This window comes from Canis lupus, chromosome 24, assembly GCF_011100685.1.
Source record: "Canis lupus familiaris isolate Mischka breed German Shepherd chromosome 24, alternate assembly UU_Cfam_GSD_1.0, whole genome shotgun sequence".
Lineage (NCBI taxonomy): Eukaryota > Metazoa > Chordata > Mammalia > Carnivora > Canidae > Canis > Canis lupus.
In genome coordinates this window covers 12,963,509-12,983,687 of record NC_049245.1, presented here as the reverse complement: position 1 = coordinate 12,983,687, position 20,179 = coordinate 12,963,509, and the positions used below count along the sequence as shown (strand labels likewise).

Here is a 20,179-nt window from a genome sequence, read left to right as displayed (position 1 = left end):
ACATTACCATGAACTATGAAGAAACACACCCAGTAGCCCAGCAAAGGCAACTGTGAAGTGACATAGAACACCTTTAAACATGCTGTGCAGGGACATATGCCCTGGAAGAGGGCATCAGAGAAATGGAGAGGGAATTTATCTGCCTTGCTTCCTCTTCCGTCTCATAGGAGCAAGCTGCTAAAATCTAGGTCAGTGGTTGTCTGCGAGGTATAATTCTGTCCCCCAGGATGACATCTCACTAGATATTTGTGTGTGTGTGTGTGTGTGTATAGAGATTTTCATTACTGTCACAGCCAGAAGGAGTTATTGGCATCTAGTGGGTAGAGGCCAAGTATAATACTAACATACTACAATGCACAGGGAGTTCCCTACAACAATAATCATTCAGTCCAAATGTCATTACTGCTTCTATTGATAAACCTTATTCTAGGTGATGGTAAAGCTAAGAGAATCCAAAGAAGTGCATAAGATGTATTTGACAAGACTACCTAGCAGAAAAAGACAAAAGATATGGAATATATTTCACAGAAGAGAAAACACAAATGGAGAACAAAACATGAAAAAATAATGAACTCCATTGTAATGAGAGAACTCAAATCATGGTAAGATACCATTTCACACTCAACTGACCAACAAAAATTAAGACATCAAGAACACCATGCATAGAGAGAATGAGTTTCAGGGTAATTTTCATTTATTGCAAGTTGGGAGTATAACTTGCTACCAACTCTTTAGGAAAGAGTTAGTATTATGTTGTAAAGTTGAACATGTGTATCTTTAAGGCAACCTCTCATGCCAATTTGCATGACATCATTCCTGGTTTTAGCCCTGAAAATACTCCATCTTGAGAAACCATGCAGTTCCAGGCAACCTAGGATGGGTGGTTTCCTGTACACTGTATATTCTAGCATTTTGCTTCTATGTGGATAGCCCTGAAAAACATACACATATGCTAGGAGACATATAAAAATGATTGTAGTATTACTGCTTACAGTAGAAAATGCAGAAAATGGAAATAGAAACATTGATCTACAGAAGAATTGTGATATGTTCGCATGACGCAATATTACTTAGATGTGAAACTAAACTGTAGTTACATGTAACAACATGGATGAATCTTAGAAACATAAATGTTCTGGGAAATGAGCAAATCTTTAGACTACAAAATATTATAAAGTTCAAAAGGAAGCAAAAATTAATAGCATATTACATAGGAATATATTCACATTTGGGCCTTTTTTTTTTTTAACCAAAATAACAGTAAATGGTAGATGCAAATTTAGGATAGTGGTAAACTCTGGAGGGTAGGTGAGGAGATGGAATGGGGAGACACTGATCCCCAAAGAAAAATTAGTAATAATTAGGTCCCCAGAGAGTGTCCATTGGATTTTGTATCTTTGATGTCAGCTTTAACTATGTTATTTATTTTCCTTTGGCTATGTTATTTTATTTTACCCTTTTTATTTAAAAAAAGATAATCTTTATCTCACTTTTTAGAAATAGTAGCAAATAATTACCAACATATGTGCAAGACAAGAGTGAATACAATACATTCCCAAAGCCGACCGGGGTGGGTATTTTGGCCCCATGGGTTCTGGCCAGCATTTATTTCCATAGTCTAGTTCCCATTCTGCCTCCAAAGAGCTGGTGATGCTATCTGATATCAGCCTGTGAAGACTCATACTAAAATTTGCTGCACATGGTGGCTTAGAAGAGCACCACACTAAAACACAGACCCAGGAGAACTATTAAAGTCACTTAGGAAAACTAGAATAAGGCTTCTATTTAATTCACACAATTCAGTCTCAAAGTGAAAAACCCATGAACTGAAAATTACCATTTCACACATACATCCCAGTGGAAACATGCATGGACACAGCTCTTTCTAAATACATCCCTGATGTCAGCTGCCTCAGAGACCTACTCAAGAAACTTGTCCTTGTGAGAATCTGGAGCTTTAGTATTTCACTCTGGGACCATAATCCAAAAATCCTTTATTTTGGGGATCTTTTATTTTGCGGGTTTCAGCAAAAACCCACTCAGTACACTTATGGAAGGTGCATCACAGAAAACGTTTCTATCCCATAATCTACATCATCGCCCTTCCTCTCTGAAGCCATAAGGTGCATATGTGGAGTCATATCCGCAGCTGTCCTTGCATCCAGGTCTTCTCTCAACCTCACCTCTTTCCCTATCAAGGTATTTCCTTCCTCCCTTCCTCCCTCCCCCTCTCTCTCCCTCCTTTTCTGAAATAAATATCAATCATACAAATCACTTCCTAAGAGGAAATCTTATGATTTCATTAGCTCTAATGCTACAGCAACCTGGACAACCACCCATCCCTCCGCTCATTAACCTGACTTTGTTCATCTTCCCATTTGCCTAACATTTTTTCTTAAACATTATTCTTCCAAAAAAAAAAAAAAACATTATTCTTCCTGCAAATTAACTTTTATTTTCCTGAATTCTGGTACATCTACATACCTCTATTCCTTAATACTGCTCTGTCTCCTGGTGCTTGTCCCTTTCCCTTAACACTATCCATATGCCTTCATTATGGGGCTACAAACACATACTCCTTGCCTCAAATCTACTTCCTACTTTATTTGTCTGGGGAATACCTACTCACCCTGTAAGCTTTAATACAGATATTTCTCTTCTTGGTAGATCTCCCCTTCCTGTGTCAATGCCCTTTTGCCATGTGACCTCAAAGTCCTCCCACCAAGAGAGGGAGTCTATTTCTACATCTGGGCTGGTCTTTTGATTCGCTCTGGGCTATATAATGCAGCAGAAGTGACTGTTCTGAGCCTCAGCCTCAGGAAGCCTTGCACACTATCATTCACTCTCAAACCTTCTGGAGCCACCATGGGAATAAGTCCAGGCTAGCCACTGGAGAAATGATCCAGCTACATTCAATTACCAGGTGTGTGAGGGACAGCATCTTAGACTAGCCAGTCCCCAGTCAATGGTAGCTGATTGCAGATAAATGACTGAACTACCTAAGACCAGCTAAACCTGGCCCACATCAGCAGAACTCTTCAACTCACCCACAGACTAGCAGTAATAATACTTATTTTGTTCAGCCACTAAGTCGTAGGATTGTTATGCAGCAACAAGCGATACCTTTTCTTGATCCTACTTAATAGCAATAACACACTTCCATATGGTTCTTATTACACTACATGTTTTCTTGTCTTTCTCTTCCTGCTCTCCTTAAGAACATGGGAAATCTTTTTGTATCCCTAAATCTAAATGGCTCCTGCCAACTTTCAAATAAATGGGTATCAGAAAAATAATTAATTAACTAATTAAGGATTACAGTGATGCCCAAGGGATGGTTTTGGAGGAAGACCAGAATCTGAATCCTACCTCTATACCCTATATGGGTTACTCCAGAAATTTGGTTAACCTTGCTCAACTTTATCTGTTCATCTATACATGGAAGACTAGGATATATATATATATGACATATATATATATATATATGCCACAGAATTGTGGTGATAAACTACATATTTCCTCTTCCCCGCACCTGGTACTGAGTGACTTTTCGACAAATAAGAATTAAATGGTAAAATGGGGATCCCTGGGTGGCGCAGTGGTTTAGCGCCTGCCTTTGGCCCAGGGCGCGATCCTGGAGACCCGGGATCGAATCCCACGTCAGGCTCCCGGTGCATGGAGCCTGCTTCTCCCTCTGCCTGTGTCTCTGCCTCTCTCTCTCTCTCTCTGTGACTATCATAAATAAATAAAAATTAAAAAAAATTAAAAAAAAAAAAAAAAGAATTAAATGGTAAAATGTATGTAATGCATTTATTATGGTACACAGCTTCATACTCGATAAATGATAGCTCTACTAATATGATCATGAGCATCATTGTTGTTGTCACTTCTTATAGCAGAAACTATCAATGCTCCATTCATATCCTCTTGGTGTTTATCATTTCTCTGGATGCTGATCTGATGGTGGCTTCCAATGGCAAACACCTGGGGTTCTTTGCCTGAGGCTTCCTCTGCCTGCTGGAGTCCCCCTGGCCCACATCTATGGCAAGCCACAGATGCCAGGGAGTTAATACCCTCCACTTCCATCCAGGGGAACAGTCTTCCATCAAGACAAATGGGAAAAGGTAGCTGATCCCCTTTTGCTTGGTTAGAATAAATCCAAGGCATGTTCTATACTTTATCCCAGAATTGCCCAATGGGATCATGCTCCTCTTGATCATAGTAATGATAAGGTACTTTTTCTGTTTTCCTTCTCTTCCTCACCCCACATCCCCATTTCCCTATAAAGGTATACTGGCATCACCTTCCAAATAAATCCCACTATCCAGAATTTTTTGTCTCCCTATTTGATTCCAGGGAAATCAACCTAAATCAACTACTAATCTTTCTGTTTTATTTTACCCTTATTACCTCAAAATACAATTACTTTTTCAGGAACCTCGACTCCATTTGAAAGCATAACCTTGTAAAGATCTCTCCAGGTAATCAAAGAGTTGTATCAAGCCCAGTGGATGATGAGACCAAACACAGAATGTTTTATACCACCTTAAGGTTTTCCTGGGTATTTCATCAGGGTTCAATTCTCTAAGTACATCAGGATAGGGTTAACTTGCAATTGATCTTGGGTAGTTCTGTGCTTATGCAAAGGGTACCTGGAACCATGGTATTGATTCTTGGCCAAGACTGAAGTGAAATATAATAACCAGTTATTTATAATGTGATGTTGGAAGTCCAAAACTCCCCCCAAAGGTATACTGTGCCAGCCTGTCTATGCTGTTTATTGAAACTGAATGGATTGATGGTTTACACCTGTTTACCTGTTCACAAAGCCTGCTTTTAGCTACCTGAGCTGTAGGGTATAAAATTCTCCTCAGTAAGCTTGATTCTTGGCTCCCCTCAAAGTGTCACACATGTATCTTGGTGGTTCATGATCTAAAGACTAAAGGCATCATGTGTAGTGGAGAAAGGACCCTGAGAGTTGCACCTAGAAGTTTTGGTCCCCACCAATACTTGCTGGGCTTTCTTCCTTCTGCTGTACCCCTCCTTTTGTTTTACTACAGCTTCTATGCCTTGTGGAGTCTCAACAATCTTTTCCATTACCTGACACTGTATAATTGCTGCACTGGGCCTGTTTTCTGATGATCAAGGATTTCTGAGAAGGGTTTAGGGTGGAGAAAGGAAGGGTTTTCACGACCCCAATTTTAAAACCGTTTCAGAAAGTTGTAAGTACCGGAAGGCAGGGCTCTGTACTTTGCTGAAGCTCTCAAAATACTGTTTGCCTGAATTATTACAAAAATTTTTCTGAAGATAGGCTTTGAGGTTAGTCCATGCTCCAAAAGTGGTTGTTGGCTTCTTGGACCTACCTGCCAAGGTCATTGCACAATTCTTCATCCTCTCTTCCCTTCCTGTGGCTTTGCACATGCTCACTCACCACAAGACATGAAGCCCTCACCTCCAGAGAGCATTAGATTCTCTGGCAAACATTGCTTAAAGCCACATATTCTTATCTTCGTGTAACATCAGCTTTACGCTGTATTTTAGTTTCTGCTTCAATGTTCCATCTAGGAGCAATCCAGTAAAGTTCTAGTCTTGAAGTCATGCATGAGTGACTTAAACCACTAGTCCTTAAAAAATGCATTGGTTTCTTTTTTTTTTTTAATTATTTTTTATTGGTGTTCAATTTACTAACATACAGAATAATCCCCAGTGCCCGTCACCCATTCACTCCCACCCCCCGCCCTCCTCCCCTTCTACCACCCCTAGTTCGTTTCCCAGAGTTAGCAGTCTTTACGTTCTGTCTCCCTTTCTGATATTTCCCACACATTTCTTCTCCCTTCCCTTATATTCCCTTTCACTATTATTTATATTCCCCAAATGAATGAGAACATATGTTTGTCCTTCTCCGACTGGCTTACTTCACTCAGCATAATACCCTCCAGTTCCATCTTGAAGGGCACCCGTCACACAGGCAGCCTCTCCTTGATGGGAGTAACAACATTTTCAGAATTCAGGAACCCTGCTAGGAACCAGAGAGAATTTGCACAAGCATTTGGAAGGCTCATGTCTCCAAGTGTTATGAGATAACCTGTCTAGAGAACCTGAGCTTTCAGGGTGTAATTTTTTTTTCACAACTTGACATCAGCCTCCTCTGAGTTTCAGAACCAGGCCACAAACAAACACATCATAAACTCCTCTTTGAAACTGAAAAAAAAAAAAAAAGTACCACTTGACAACTATATGTTTAAATACAAATGAGCATACCCTTCATATGGAACTTAGAATTATGTCTGGGGATTCATAAACAATATTGGTGGTCATCTAGTTTAATATAGCTGAAGCAGACCCCAAATATATTTTAAATCTATTTATCCCCAATGCCATGTCCCTAAGCCAATTCATCATCTCTTGCTTAGGTGATGGCACTCTGTTTTCCACTATTACTGAGCCCTTAGCTAAACATAACAGCAAGGCTTTTTAAAACTGTAATATAAACTCACTCCTCTGCTAATAACTCACCAATAACTTCTATCTTCATAGGAGTACAATCCAGACACTTTTCTGCAAAGTCTCTTCAACTTTGTCTATCTCATGCTTCTCCAAATCTAAGCAATGCATACCTGCTTTCTGAGCCTTGAGCATATCTGTCTAGATCCTGGTTCATGGCACATGCAAGGTTTTATCTCAACTGACTCTCTTCCATCATTCAACTCTCAAGCCAAGATTCTCTGAGCAGTCTGCTCTGACACCTCAAATAAAGTAGCCCCTCACTTTGTTACGCTGTTCACTGTGTTTGCCAATGCTATGAACAGCTGTTAATTTCCTAGCTAAGCATTACTTACTGATTTCCTCCAACCAGAATGTCAGTTCCCTCAAGGCCATACCCTTTTCCTTTTCTGTAACTACCACATCCCTAGCATCTAGAACAGTTCACAGACATGTAGAAGCCACTCAGTGAATATATGTTGGATAAATGTACTCTTCTTTTTTACTATGACGTATTTTTGTTTTTTTTTAATTTTTATTTATTTATGATAGTCACACACACACACACACACACACACACACACACACACAGAGAGAGAGAGAGAGAGAGAGAGAGAGAGAGAGAGGCAGAGACATAGGCAGAGGGAGAAGCAGGCTCCATGCACCGGGAGCCCGACGTGGGATTCGACCCTGGGTCTCCAGGATCGCGCCCTGGGCCAAAGACAGGCACCAAACCGCTGCGCCACCCAGGGATCCCTAGTTTTTTGTTTTTTTGTTTTTTTTTTTAAGATTACTTATTTGAAAGTGCACAAGAGTGAGTGAACACAAGCATGAGCAGAGGGGGGATAGGGGCAGAAGCAGAGGGAGAAGTAGACTCCCCACTGAGCAGGGAGCCCAATGTGGGGCTCAATCCTAAGACCCCAGGATCATGACTGAGCCAAAGGCAGGTGCTTAACCAACTGAGCCACCCAGGCACTCCTACATATTTTTTATTGAGATACACTTGATATGTATCATTAGTCTCTGGTATACAACAGGATCTGGTATTTGTATCTATTGCAAAATGACCACCACAAGGAGTCTACTTAATATCCATCACCTCACATAGTTATAAATGTTTTTCTTGTGATGAGAACTTTTAAGATCTACTCTCTTCGCAACTTTCCAGTACACAATACAGTATTGTTAACTATGGTCACCTTGCCACACAGTACATCCCCATGACTTATTTTATAACTGGAAGTTTGTATCTTTTGACTACCATCATTCCATTGATTCCCCATCCTCTCTCCACCTCTAGCAACCAGCAATGTGTTCTATGTAACTTTTAGCTCAGATTTAAACAAAATCTGTAACTGATTCCACATGTAAATCAGATCATACCATATTGGTCTTTCTCCATGTGACTTATTTTACTTAGCACAATGCTCTCAAGGTCTATCTATGTTGTCTCGAATGACAAGACTTCCCTTTTTGTGGCTGAATAGCATTCCACTGTGCATATGTGTGTACATGACTTAAAACAAAATTTAAAAGAGCAAAACTGTAACATAATTCATTCTCTTACCTTTTTTTGATGGCTATGGATGAATCAGACTCCAGAGGAGTTTGGCTATTTCTGTTCTGCAACTTTATGTTGGAGTTCTTCAGTGTTCATTTTTCTTCAGTGTTCATTTTGGCAAGAGGTGGAAGCATTTTTGCCACAGTATATTTCTGTAACAACATGGTATCAACATGCGTCAGAAACCCACCAACATTATGCTCCATTTAAAAATAAACCTCATTTATTTCACATTTCTGTACATGCCGCACATCCTTTCTCTACTGTTTCATTTTCTCAGGCATTCAGCTACTGACCTGTGATTCCCTGGGCTCCCCTCCCCCACCCAATCAGTGTTAGGCTTCCCTTAGCACCTTGCCTGCATCTGTCATAGCAATTTCTCACACTGGTCCACTGTGAGTCCAGCTCTTCAACAAGTAGTGAGCTCTATGGAAGCAGGAACTGTACCCTTGGTCTCTGACTCTCTGGGGCTGAGGCCACTCTCTAGCAATTGCATGTTTCATAGAGCTGATTCTCATTATTTGCAGTAGTCATGTTATATAAAGTAGCCGCAAACACCAAATTAGCGAATGCTGAACCCATTGCTCCTACAAGAAATCTAGAATTCTGCAAGTCTCTGACCTCAAAACATGCTCATCAATCAACACAGAAGATTGTTTTATAGTTTTATGACACATTTAATGTATATAGTTGATTCATTAACATTCAAGTTAGCCAACAGCACCAGAACTTACACCTGAATGAAAATTGCCAGAGACCATGTATTTTTTCCATGAGGCACATCATACCGAGGAATACTAGACAGCACTTCAGTACTCCGCTGGGAGGTCATTTCAAACAGCGGAACCACAAGCAAGGGCATAGAAATAGAAAAATACACGAGATGGTAGATTTGCAAATATAAAACCCATGAATAATAAAGATTGGCTATATATACACTGGCTGATTCAAAGTTATATACGGATCTGTAAGTTTCTAGCCTTGCTTATGGTCCAGCGCAGCACTGTCATTTAAATGAGTAAATAATAGATACTACTGATAGGGTACAAAGAGACTAAACATAGATTTCATATGCTTCATAAAAGATCCAAAAATTGAAAGCAGTTATTCTCTTCCAGCCTATTAAAAGGACAAATCCCAGGTCCTAGTTCTTTTCTTCTTCCTGATATTAATCACCACTCATCCAATTTTCAGACAAGTCCAAAGAAAACGTCCCTGAAAATAATTATAGGTTGACAGTCTACTTTATCCATTATGGGACAACCCAAACTGTTTCCAGAAGACGGCTCCATTTTTCTCCTTGAATAATAAGAAATACCTGCTTTTATTTCATTATATGCATCAGTTAACTGTAGGTACACAATGTACATACTCAGTATACTTGTATTTTCTGTAAAAATGCCAGTATTCTGTGACATAAAAAATGGAGGTATCACACTTTAAGTTTCGACCTTCCTGTGCATTCAAAAAATGCTTAAGACTTCCTTAGGAACAGGGATTTATGTTCAAAAGCTGTTGCAAGGATTTTTCCCATTAAGTTTACTTCTTAATATTAAAAACTGATTAAATTTAAACTTGATTTATTTGTAGTTCATGGAAAGTAATTTGCTTGTAAAATCATCTTCTTAAAAGCTTGCCCTATGTTTTAAACTACCATTGCTAAGATCAGAACTTGCTAAAAATAAATGTCTTGCATAGATAAAGGGAAATCCTAGATGATTCTCAAAGCTCAGTTGTTGAATGCTTCTCTTGTTTTAACAGGCTTTTAATTTAGTCTAAAATCAACTAAAACATAAGTAGACAAAACTTCCTTTTACAGTCTTGTGATAGTCTCTTCATATATTTCAGAGTAACAGAAGATAAGCCACCTTGTCAGCAAATGCAATTTCAAGACTGACATAGCCATATGGGTCTCTTACATAACAATAATTCAATATATTTTACAACAAAAAGACCCTGATCCAGAAAAGTAAAACAAAATAAATGCATCTTATTTTTATACTTATTAGTACCATTACATTATGTGTTCTCTATACTTAACCAGTATTTAAGTTTATTTTGTAATTAGTATTATTTTTATTTTTCTATTTATATAACAAATAACCAAATTAATAAAAAAAACATAAGATGCCAGAAATTTTTTTTAAAGATTTTATTTATTTATTTGACAAAGAGAATGAGACCGACTACAAGCAGGAGGAGTGGCAAGCAGACAGAGGACGAAGCAGGCTCCCCAGAGCAGGGAGCCCAACTTGGGCTCAATCCCAGGACCCTGATATCATGACCTGAGCCGAAGGCAGACTCTTAGCCAGCTGAGCCACCCAGGTGCCCAGATGCCATAAATTTAATATATGCCCTGATCATCACTAAAATTCTCCTCTCAAATTTCTTTTTCTTTACACATGCTACTAAGAAATCTTTATCTATTTATCTCTATACAGCCATAATTGCCACTATTGACCTAGAAAAAGCAATCTGCTCAGTAGACTATGTTAAGATAACAGCGACAATACTCTGAACCTGCTGATAATTTACATCCTAACATGAGGTACTGATGCCAATTAAATTTAATATTTCCGAACTTCAAGAAGAAGGGGGTTGACCTTGGAACCAACAGAGTTGGCTTCAGCTTGTACTAGCTGCACAGTTTGGGCCAATTCATCATTCCTCAGGTTTATTTATGCATCTGAAAAAATGGAGATGGATGCAGTTTTCTGTAACACAAAGGGATCCTCAAGATAAAGTGAAAATGTCCTATGTAAAGTACCTGGCCAATAGTGAATAGTAAATAATGCTAATTCTGGTTTTTGTTAAGTACAAAACCAACCCAAGCAGCATTTCAGTCAACAGAATTTAGCTGTTAAAACCAAATATCAGTGACCTGCCACCAGTTTTGTAAAAAACAAAACAAAACAAAAAAACAAGTTATAGTTTACCCACACTTTTTCTTATCAGCAAAATAAGCATCTCTAAATGTGTGTCTGTTATAAAAATAGAGATGGACCCAAAGAAGCATAACCAAGTTTTTCACCCATAATTCTATGCCATTTTGTATATTTCATTTTCATAGATTCATAGATTTAATATGGCCCCTTCATATTGGGCTTCTTGACCATGAGATCAAACAAAAAAAACTTCATTCAAATGGCACCTGACTCAGAGAACGGGTATACTTTTGGCTTACCTGCCAATTACTAAAAAACAAACAAACAAACAAACAAACAAAAAAAACCTCTAAAATTCTATTTTATATAAAACAGAAGATTTGCCATCAACTATATTAGTACAAATACTTCTTGTACCTTGTTTTCTCCTCTCATTCAAGAATAAGAGCACTTATGCAGATCATTTCAGGTAGTTTAGATCCAGGATGAAATGAACCCCATCAGCACTTATGCAGATGCAGATCATTTCAGGTAGTTTAGATCCAGTATGAAATGAACCCCATCAGCACTTATGCAGATGCAGATCATTTCAGGTAATTTAGATCCAGGATGAAATGAACCCCATAGAATGTTTGTTCCATTATTCATTCTTTTATCTACTTCTCCTTGTACCCAGAAATTTGAACATGTGAGTGGCAGGTTTCATATGTGGTCTGTGCTATTATGTTAAAAAAAAAAAAAAGAAGACCTTTTTTTCTCTAAGAGAATTTCTCATTAATAGTGAGTTCTGAGCAAATGAAGTCCAATGGATTATGAAATCATGAAAGATGCTAAATAGCATCAGGTCAAAGTCTTCCAACAACTCTGAGGCATTTGGGTAAGAGAAAATAAGACTGTATGGAGAAAACTGTATGTAAGACTGTAATAAGACTGTATGGAGAAAACCCATAATTTATTTCTTAACCTATTTTTTTTAACTAGGATAGAATCTTTCTAAAATCAAATTAATATGGACTATCCTTGAAAATATATCTTCATCACTGTGCCATTTTAAAATAGCTTTTTCCTTGTGTATACTTTATAATGTGGATAATTCTATACTTTCAACTAGATGTAGCACTCCTCATCTAATAGGAAAACCCTAGATACACAAAATGGTTTCATTACCAGGTTTGACAGTGTAAAAGCCAAGCAGAAAACAAGCTGGCAGAGACAGTTTAATATAAACCTCCTCTGAGGACTTGCAAACAACATCACATTTGTTTTCTGCTACTCATCTGCCCCTCTGTGATCTCTGTGTCTCTATATAATAAAATATTTATAGCCAGAGCTCAGCATCCCTTCCTCTTTCTTCACTGTTGGAATAAGGGGTGTTCTGCTCCTTGGGAGCGAACAAATAGCAACCCAATAAATTTGAATACATAACTTTGGGGGGAGAAGAAAGCCTCATCCACTGAAAAACAGATTTTCTTTCATTCAAGGCAAGGTAACTGTGACATATGGGACTGCATTTTTTTTTCAGTAATTATTTATGCATTTGACAAGTGCATGGAATCCCCTCTAGGGAAACTTCTAGGGAGCCTACAGAACTATTTGCTCTCTTTGGATTTCCTCTAATATGGATTGAGCACTATTTTGTTTTTCTTTTCAGGGAATAATGAAGCCTAATTTTCTAAAACTAATCTCATCCTTTCCTACAGGAAAGTATCTTGATTGAATGTCTGGCCTGTATCTGTAAAACACTTCCCCTGAGACAATGGAAGGACTGAGCTGTTCAGGACTGAACTGTAGTAGTATTCTCATGTTAATGTTTCTCTCATCTGCAAGAGCAGTTTCTATGTTGGCTTTTATTTGAGGCGTAACTATTTATTTATGCTAACAACCAAGTAAACAATTAGGTTTGGATATATTGGTTTTCTAGTTGAATAGAAAAGGCACTTTGAATTTTTATTTGCAAGATGCCCCAAGTTCTAGCTCCAATGGTGACCACTTGCTTTTCAAACTTGATTGACTAAATCATCTGATATCTGGGATTCCTCATCTCACACTCCTGGTAATGACACACACAATTACACAGCTTTCAGAGGGTTAAATGAGAAGATACACGTGTAAGACCTTTAGATACTCAGAAGTGTTATACAACATTAGAAGAGTTATTTTAATTCCTAGGTGTCTGAGTTATATAAACATTAATCTGATACAGAAAACAGGATAACAGCTCAAAACTTGATGATAACGGAATTATGAGGATTCTCTAGCTTCCACTTCAATGGATCCAAACTGTCCAAGATGATCCTGCTGAGCTAAGATTTCCTAAGCAAGATGATGACATGGGGAAAGAGTGGGAAGAGAGAGATACAGAAAGAAGGGGCCACCAAGGAACCCCAGTCTATAACCACCTCCCTGTCTAAAGCTGGGGTTCTTAACTGGGGGGTCTTCACTTCAAGTCCCTGGGATCACTTAGATAGGTTTTAAAGGTTCCATGAATTTGGATGAGAAAGAAATTACCTATTTTCATTAGCCTTTAACAGGCAACAAAACTCAGGAATATCCTAAGGAGCTGTGATTGAAACACATAAGCCTTTCGTATCACGTAATTGCTGCAAACACCTTGAAACATCACTTGCACTCATCACTACCACAAATATACGGTAGTTATTAGGTCTGCCATTAGACATTATATTTCTAAATCAAGTAACACAGATCACCGTAACACATTTATTTGATGTTCTGGTAACTTTATGTCAACATAATTAGCTTCCTTTATGACCCTAGGTATTTTACTTTATGCATTTTATTTTTTTTTAATTTTATTTATTTATTTATGATAGTCACACAGTGAGAGAGAGAGAGGCAGAGACATAGGCAGAGGGAGAAGCAGGCTCCATGCACTGGGAGCCCGATGTGGGATTCGATCCCGGGTCTCCAGGATCACGCCCTGGGCCAAAGGCAGGCGCCAAACCGCTGCGCCACCCAGGGATCCCTACTTTATGCATTTTAAAACAGTATATTGTCATCGTGGTCACCTTGTGATTCCACTCCTAGGTATCTACCTATCTACCCAAAAGAAGTGAAAACCAACACTCAAATATTCTGGTACAGGGATGTTTATAGCAACATTATTTACAAGGGCTGAAAGGTAGAAACAATACAAATATCCATCAACAAATGAATGGATAAATAGAATATGGCATTTTTATACAACAGAGTATAATTCAGGCATAAAAAAGAATGAAGTATGCTCCATGCTATAGTGTGGATGAACCTCAAACACACGCAAGTGAAAGAAGCCAGACACAGTCACATGTGGTATGACTCTACACATATGAAATATCCAAAATAGGTAAATCCACATAAAGAGAAAGCAGATGGATGCTAACTAGGGACTTGGGGGTCACGGTTATGAAGAGAACAGAGTACAGGGTTTTATTTTCAAATGGTGGAATATTTTGGAGCTAGATGGATGTGGCAGTTGTATAACTTTACATATATTAAATGCCAGTAACTTGTCTACTTTAAAATGGTTAACTTTATGTCATGTGAATTTCATTTTGACAAGTAAAATCAAACACGATGTTAAAAACTGGCTTCCAGTCTTCCTGAGACAGCCAAAGAAGTCAACTTTCAACTATAGTTGATAATTTTGTATCACTGGTTAATTTTTAGATTGGGAAAACTTAACATTATACATCTATTGAACTGTGCATAATTGTCCCATTTTTTGTTACCTGTATGACTTTATACAGGGTTGGCATAAATTATTGCACATTGTTCAAAAGGGAACTAGCAGATCACATCAGCATTGTTGCCAATTCCTTGAAAGTGGTAACTGTAGATGGATAACTTTTGCCATAAAACTAAATGCCTTCTTAAATCAGACCTTTTGGTCAAGGACTTTGACTCTGGAATATAGGTAGGGAGATATTAAATGTAAAATACAGCAACATAAATCTGAATATTCAGAGTCTTTGTCTAGATTCTGAAATTATCTAATGATAATCTGCAAGTAATGAAACATTGCTCATAATAGGTCTCTGCCATTTATTTCATTTGTATATTTTCCATATTGAAAACATTTCCAAATATTTTATTTTAATTTGTTGTAGAACTCGAACCTACAAAGCTATGTATATTGCCACTGTTTAAATTCCTGTGATTCAGAACTCTTAAATTTTTTTTTATGTTTTATAAAATCAAGCTTTAAATGATGACAAAATAAAGTTAAATATGTATGTTTAGAAAAAAAAAAAGCCTCCTCTTCCTTTGGCCCTGCTGAAGATACTGACCTTATTCCACAGTTACGCAAATTTTCCTAGCATACCAGAGCACCCCAAGGTCTGAAGTTAAAACTAGCAGGAAGTAAGGATACAGCCAATGAACATTAAGCTTGCTATTAAACAATTCATATTTACCTCTACATTTTTTAAAAGATTGTATTGATTTATTTGAGAGAGAATGAGAGAGAACATAAGTGGTGTGGGAGGAGCAGAGGGAGAGGGAGAAGCAGACTCCCTGCTGAGTACGGAGCCCCATACAGGGCTTGATACCAGGACCCTGGGATCATGACCTGAGCCAAGGGCAGACACTTAACTGACTGAGACACCCTGGTGCCCCTATATTTTTCATATACTCTTACAGATATATTCCAGAAAAGAGAGAATGTGATCAAAAACTTTCCAGGTAAAGGTGGCTATTAGCTATTATAACAAACTACACATTTTAAATGGCCAGAAGTAGCAGACATTGCTTTGTTAACAGTAAAGTTTCCCCATGCTATCTATCAGTTCTCCCACGTACTATTTTAGGAATATCTTCATGTTAGGTGTAACGCTCCTAGAGCTTTATTCCACATCCTTTGTTATTTTTTTTTCATTCAACAAATACACATTATAATATCCACTAGTAACACGTTATGGAGAAAGAAAAAAAGTTGAGCAGGAATGAGAATGACAGAAAGTTACTAGAAAAGGAGATCAAGAAAGAACTCCCAAGAGGTGACATTGGAACAGAAACTTGAATAAGGTGAGTTTGATACTCATCAATATTCCTTTGAGTAATAGACAGTGAGATCAATAGTATTCCATGCTAGGGAGATAGCATATGCAAATGTCCTGAGGTCATGAATGTTCATGGAACAACACTGAAGGTCCATGTGGCTACAGTGGAGCCAGTGAGGAAAGAATGGTATAAAAATAAGGCAAGAGCAAGTAGCCATTAACCAGACTGTGGATGCCTAATAGGCCATAGTTAAGATTTTGCATTTTATTGTAAATCTGATGGATAAACCATTGAAGAGCTTTGAGCAGAAGATGGCATGATCTAATTTACATTCTAAAACTATTCATAGATGTAGTGGAAACACAACACAAGGGCAAAGTTGAAATATTAATTAAGGGGCTATTTAGGTAGTACAGGCAAAAAATGATAGGAGAGACATGGAAAAGTAATCTGATTTTAGATACATTTTGAAACTACAGATGACCCATTGATGAGCTGGCTATAGTGCCAGAAAAGGTACTTCAGCCTGAGCCAGGTGGACAGGAGTGCCACTTACTAAGCTGGGAGGCATTTGGAGAGGAGATTTAAATGGTGCTGTTGTTCATTTGAATTATTATGACAAAATATCACAGCCTGGATGGCTTATATACAACAGAAATTTATTTCTCACAGTTATACAAGCTAGAAGTCTGAGATCAGGATGGCAGCATGGCTGGGTGATGATGCTTTTCTGGGTTGCATTTTCACATGGTAGAAGGGGCGAGGAGCTCTGTAAAATCTCTTGTATCTAACTAATCCCATTCATGAGGGCTTTACCCTCACAACCTAATGGCCTCCCCAAAGCCCTACACATTTCAACACATGCTTTGTGTAGAGGACATCAACATTCAGACTACAGCCATGTGTTGGTCAAGAAAATCAAGGGTTTAGTTTGACAGATAAAAGATTTCATTGCAAAAGATGGCCCAAATTCTTTGTCATTCACTGTATCCATGCTTTTCACCAAGTAACATTTTAGGTCCCTCCCTCTCTCACTGGTTTGGCTATGTGACTTGATTTGGCCAATGGGATATTAGCAGCCTTCTTGTATTTTCAATGACTTGTGCATTCTGACTTTTCTTGCGTGTCTTCCATTACCATGCAAACATGTCCAGGATAGCTAGATGCAGAAAGGAGACATAAGGAGAGAAACAGCATGGCCTTGATCACCCCAGCCAAAGCCATCCTAGATGAGTTAACAGATACCTGACAAACATATCCAAGTCCAGCTGACTACTAATAGAGCCATGGTCAACCTATAGTTGACCCAAGATGTATAAGCAACCAAGCTCAGATCAACTGAACCTTGCAGAGTTGTGAACCTAATGGACATGTAAATAACTGTGGCTGGTTGTCATACAGCATTTTCATGACAATATATGGATGACACAGGATGTTCCTCCTTTACCCAAATATGAGAAATACACTTCATCCCAGCCCATCCAAAGAGCCTGTGGGTGTTAGATCCTGTTCTTATATTCTAAACTGCTTGTGTGTTACAAATAGAATGCGGTAGGAAATTAGTAACAAAAACTGAATCATAAATAATGAACAAACCATAAAATCCAGACTCCCTCACTTGTACAGGCCCATCCCAAGAAAGGCCCAGCCTGAGTGACTGAAATTAGGTTTTTAAAAATTTATTGGTTAGGAAAGTTTATTAAGTTTTTAAATATGGAGTATATTTTAAGGATTATTGTTAAATTCAAGATATTTCTCTCAAGTGTAAGATTTTAGTGCACTTTAGGATTTCTCTGGATAGCCAACATTCAACTACTAATTTGTCATCAATACCCTTGTTGACTTGGCTTTTAGTAACTTTCCTGCACAATAAGGAACAGAGACAAATGTATCATGAAACTAAAGGCTCAAGGCCATTCACTTGTTTATGGACATCAAGACCCTGAAACGGACTTTAGCAATATGTTCACATGGTCGTATTTTCACAAAACATACAAAAGTAATATATTTTAACAGTAGCTAGTTAAGACAGCTGTCTCTTTACATTTCAACTTCCTACATCACACTTTTCTATGTGTTGCGGTGGTGATGGTTATTTTGGGGTTCTAGCTAAGGGGGATCTTAAGCTGAGGATGCATTTGGTTTGTAATTAGTGGGCTATATTCATGAGTTTTGCAGTAAATTTCCATTAAAGTTCAGTTTTTGTTGGCCATCTCAATGCACCAATGGCTTTCAGGAATTCTGCAACACGTCCATGTACCACCTGACCCAGCATCACATCACAGAGACGCAGGACTTGAAAGCACATTGTAGCGTAAGTGTGCTGTACAGTTCTGGATGTGCATGGAGGAAACTTGCCTTTTAGAAAGCTTTTTAAGCTCTGCAACATGGGTACAACACTTCATACACTAAAATGTATGTACACTTTCAAAGATTCACCAAATTTTTGTTTAGAAAGTTGATAAGGTTTGAACATACCATCTAACTGCAATCTGGTACGTTGCTTTCAAGGTATCATTAAAACAAGTGGAATGTTAACACTCCCTGCTTCAGTTGTATAAGAAAGGTAGCTTTTTATGTCATCTTTATATTTATTAAAGAATGGAGGAAAACTAAGGAAAAAATTAAAAGAATATGAGACAAACAATTGAACTAAGTCAACAAAAATCATTCTGACATTGAAGAAGCCTCTGGTACTAAAAAATTTTCAGACTTTGGTTCTTGTTTGATAATTCAATAAAGAAGGATCAATCATGTGAATACTGGAAAAACACTGAAATTCTTCCTGATTTTACACAAATGAAGATTATAAAGAGAAGATAAAACCTATCACAGTCATAACAAGGAAGACATAGTTGAGTAAGTGGCGATGCAGTTCATCAAAGGGTATTTAAGATTAGTATTGCACAAGCAAACTTCAAAGACATTGGAATCTTAGGCCTTCTGTATTAAAAAATGTGATAAATATTTTCCAAAGTTTGATAATTTCAAATAAAGTTTCCATGTTATTACTGAGAAGCCATATGCTAGAATACACTTTTCTAAAGTGTATTTATGTAAAATAAATCTCAGATATCTTAACAGAAGGGCTGCATTATGTTTCTATTTGTACTACAAAAAGATATTTCAAAAATTTTTATATGTATTTATTTTTTGAAGAATTTATCTATTTATTTGAGAGAAAGAAAGCACAAGGTGGGGGGTGGGACAGAGGAAGAGGACAAGCAGATTCCCCTCTGAGCAGGAAGCCCAACATGAGGCTCCATCTCAGGACCCTGGGATCATGATCTGAGCTAAAGGCAGACAGTTAACCAACTGAGCTACCCAGGCACCCCTCAAAATATTTTTTATATTTAAAGGTAAAGAGATAAAGCATTTCAGCCAAAATGTACATGGCTCATGGTATTACAGAGGTGGAATAAGCAGTCTACTAAAAAAATATATATTGTGTGATGTTTCCATTGTTAGCTTTTTAGCTTTGCAATTTGTTGTGGATTATTTCCACTTAATTTTGTATCCACTGGCACTCCTTCTAAAACTCATGGATCTTTAGATTTACAGGTCTTGTATGCTGGGCCATTGGCTACTTTTCCTTAATATGATTGCTCGAAGCTTAAATTTAAAAAGTTAACTAAAATGTATACAAAGCAGGATTATCAGTTCAATCAAATTATAAATGTCACAGTTAAAAAGCAGTAACCTTGGTGACCTTGTCTGTGTTTGTAATGGCTATACACAGCAATTTCACTTCTGGAATTCATCTTCAGCTGAGTAGTGTGTGTCAATATTGAAATCCTGATAAAGGTAACTGATTCTAAGTGAAATTGAAATTAATCAAATGCATGACAAAGTGGAATACAGAAATTTTTTTAAGCAAAGAAAAATATGAATAGAACTTTGATTATTCGACTGAAAGAAAAAAACGCATAAGGATTTTTGATCATTTGGTTAAGGTGGTATCTGCCATGTAGTAAAAGGTTACTATTTCTCCCCCTCTATAACCAGTAAATACCTTGGGCAGATAGATACTTTGTGACTGGGCTCCAGTTTGAGAAGGGTCCCCGCCTGGCCCTACTCCCAAAGTGCAATATGGCACCCAGTCTTTCCAGCCTGCCACCACCCCACCCCTGCTGCGCTGTGACCTGCGTGTTTGTGCAGATGTGTCTCATCTTGGCCTGCTCCAGTCCTGACACCCTCCCCACACAGGCCCCCTGGGGACAGGGAGCTCAGAGCAATGACCATACCCCCAGGC

General features: G+C 38.0%; 1 protein-coding gene across 1 annotated transcript in view; it reads right to left on the bottom strand.

The window, feature by feature from the left end:
• PAK5 (p21 (RAC1) activated kinase 5) overlaps window positions 1-20,179 on the bottom strand; it is a 280,231-nt gene that overhangs the window by 150,247 nt on the left and 109,805 nt on the right. The window contains exon 2 of the mRNA XM_038571627.1: window positions 8,051-8,196. The gene's annotated coding sequence lies outside the window, so the exon portion shown is untranslated. The remainder of the gene's footprint in view (window positions 1-8,050; window positions 8,197-20,179) is intronic.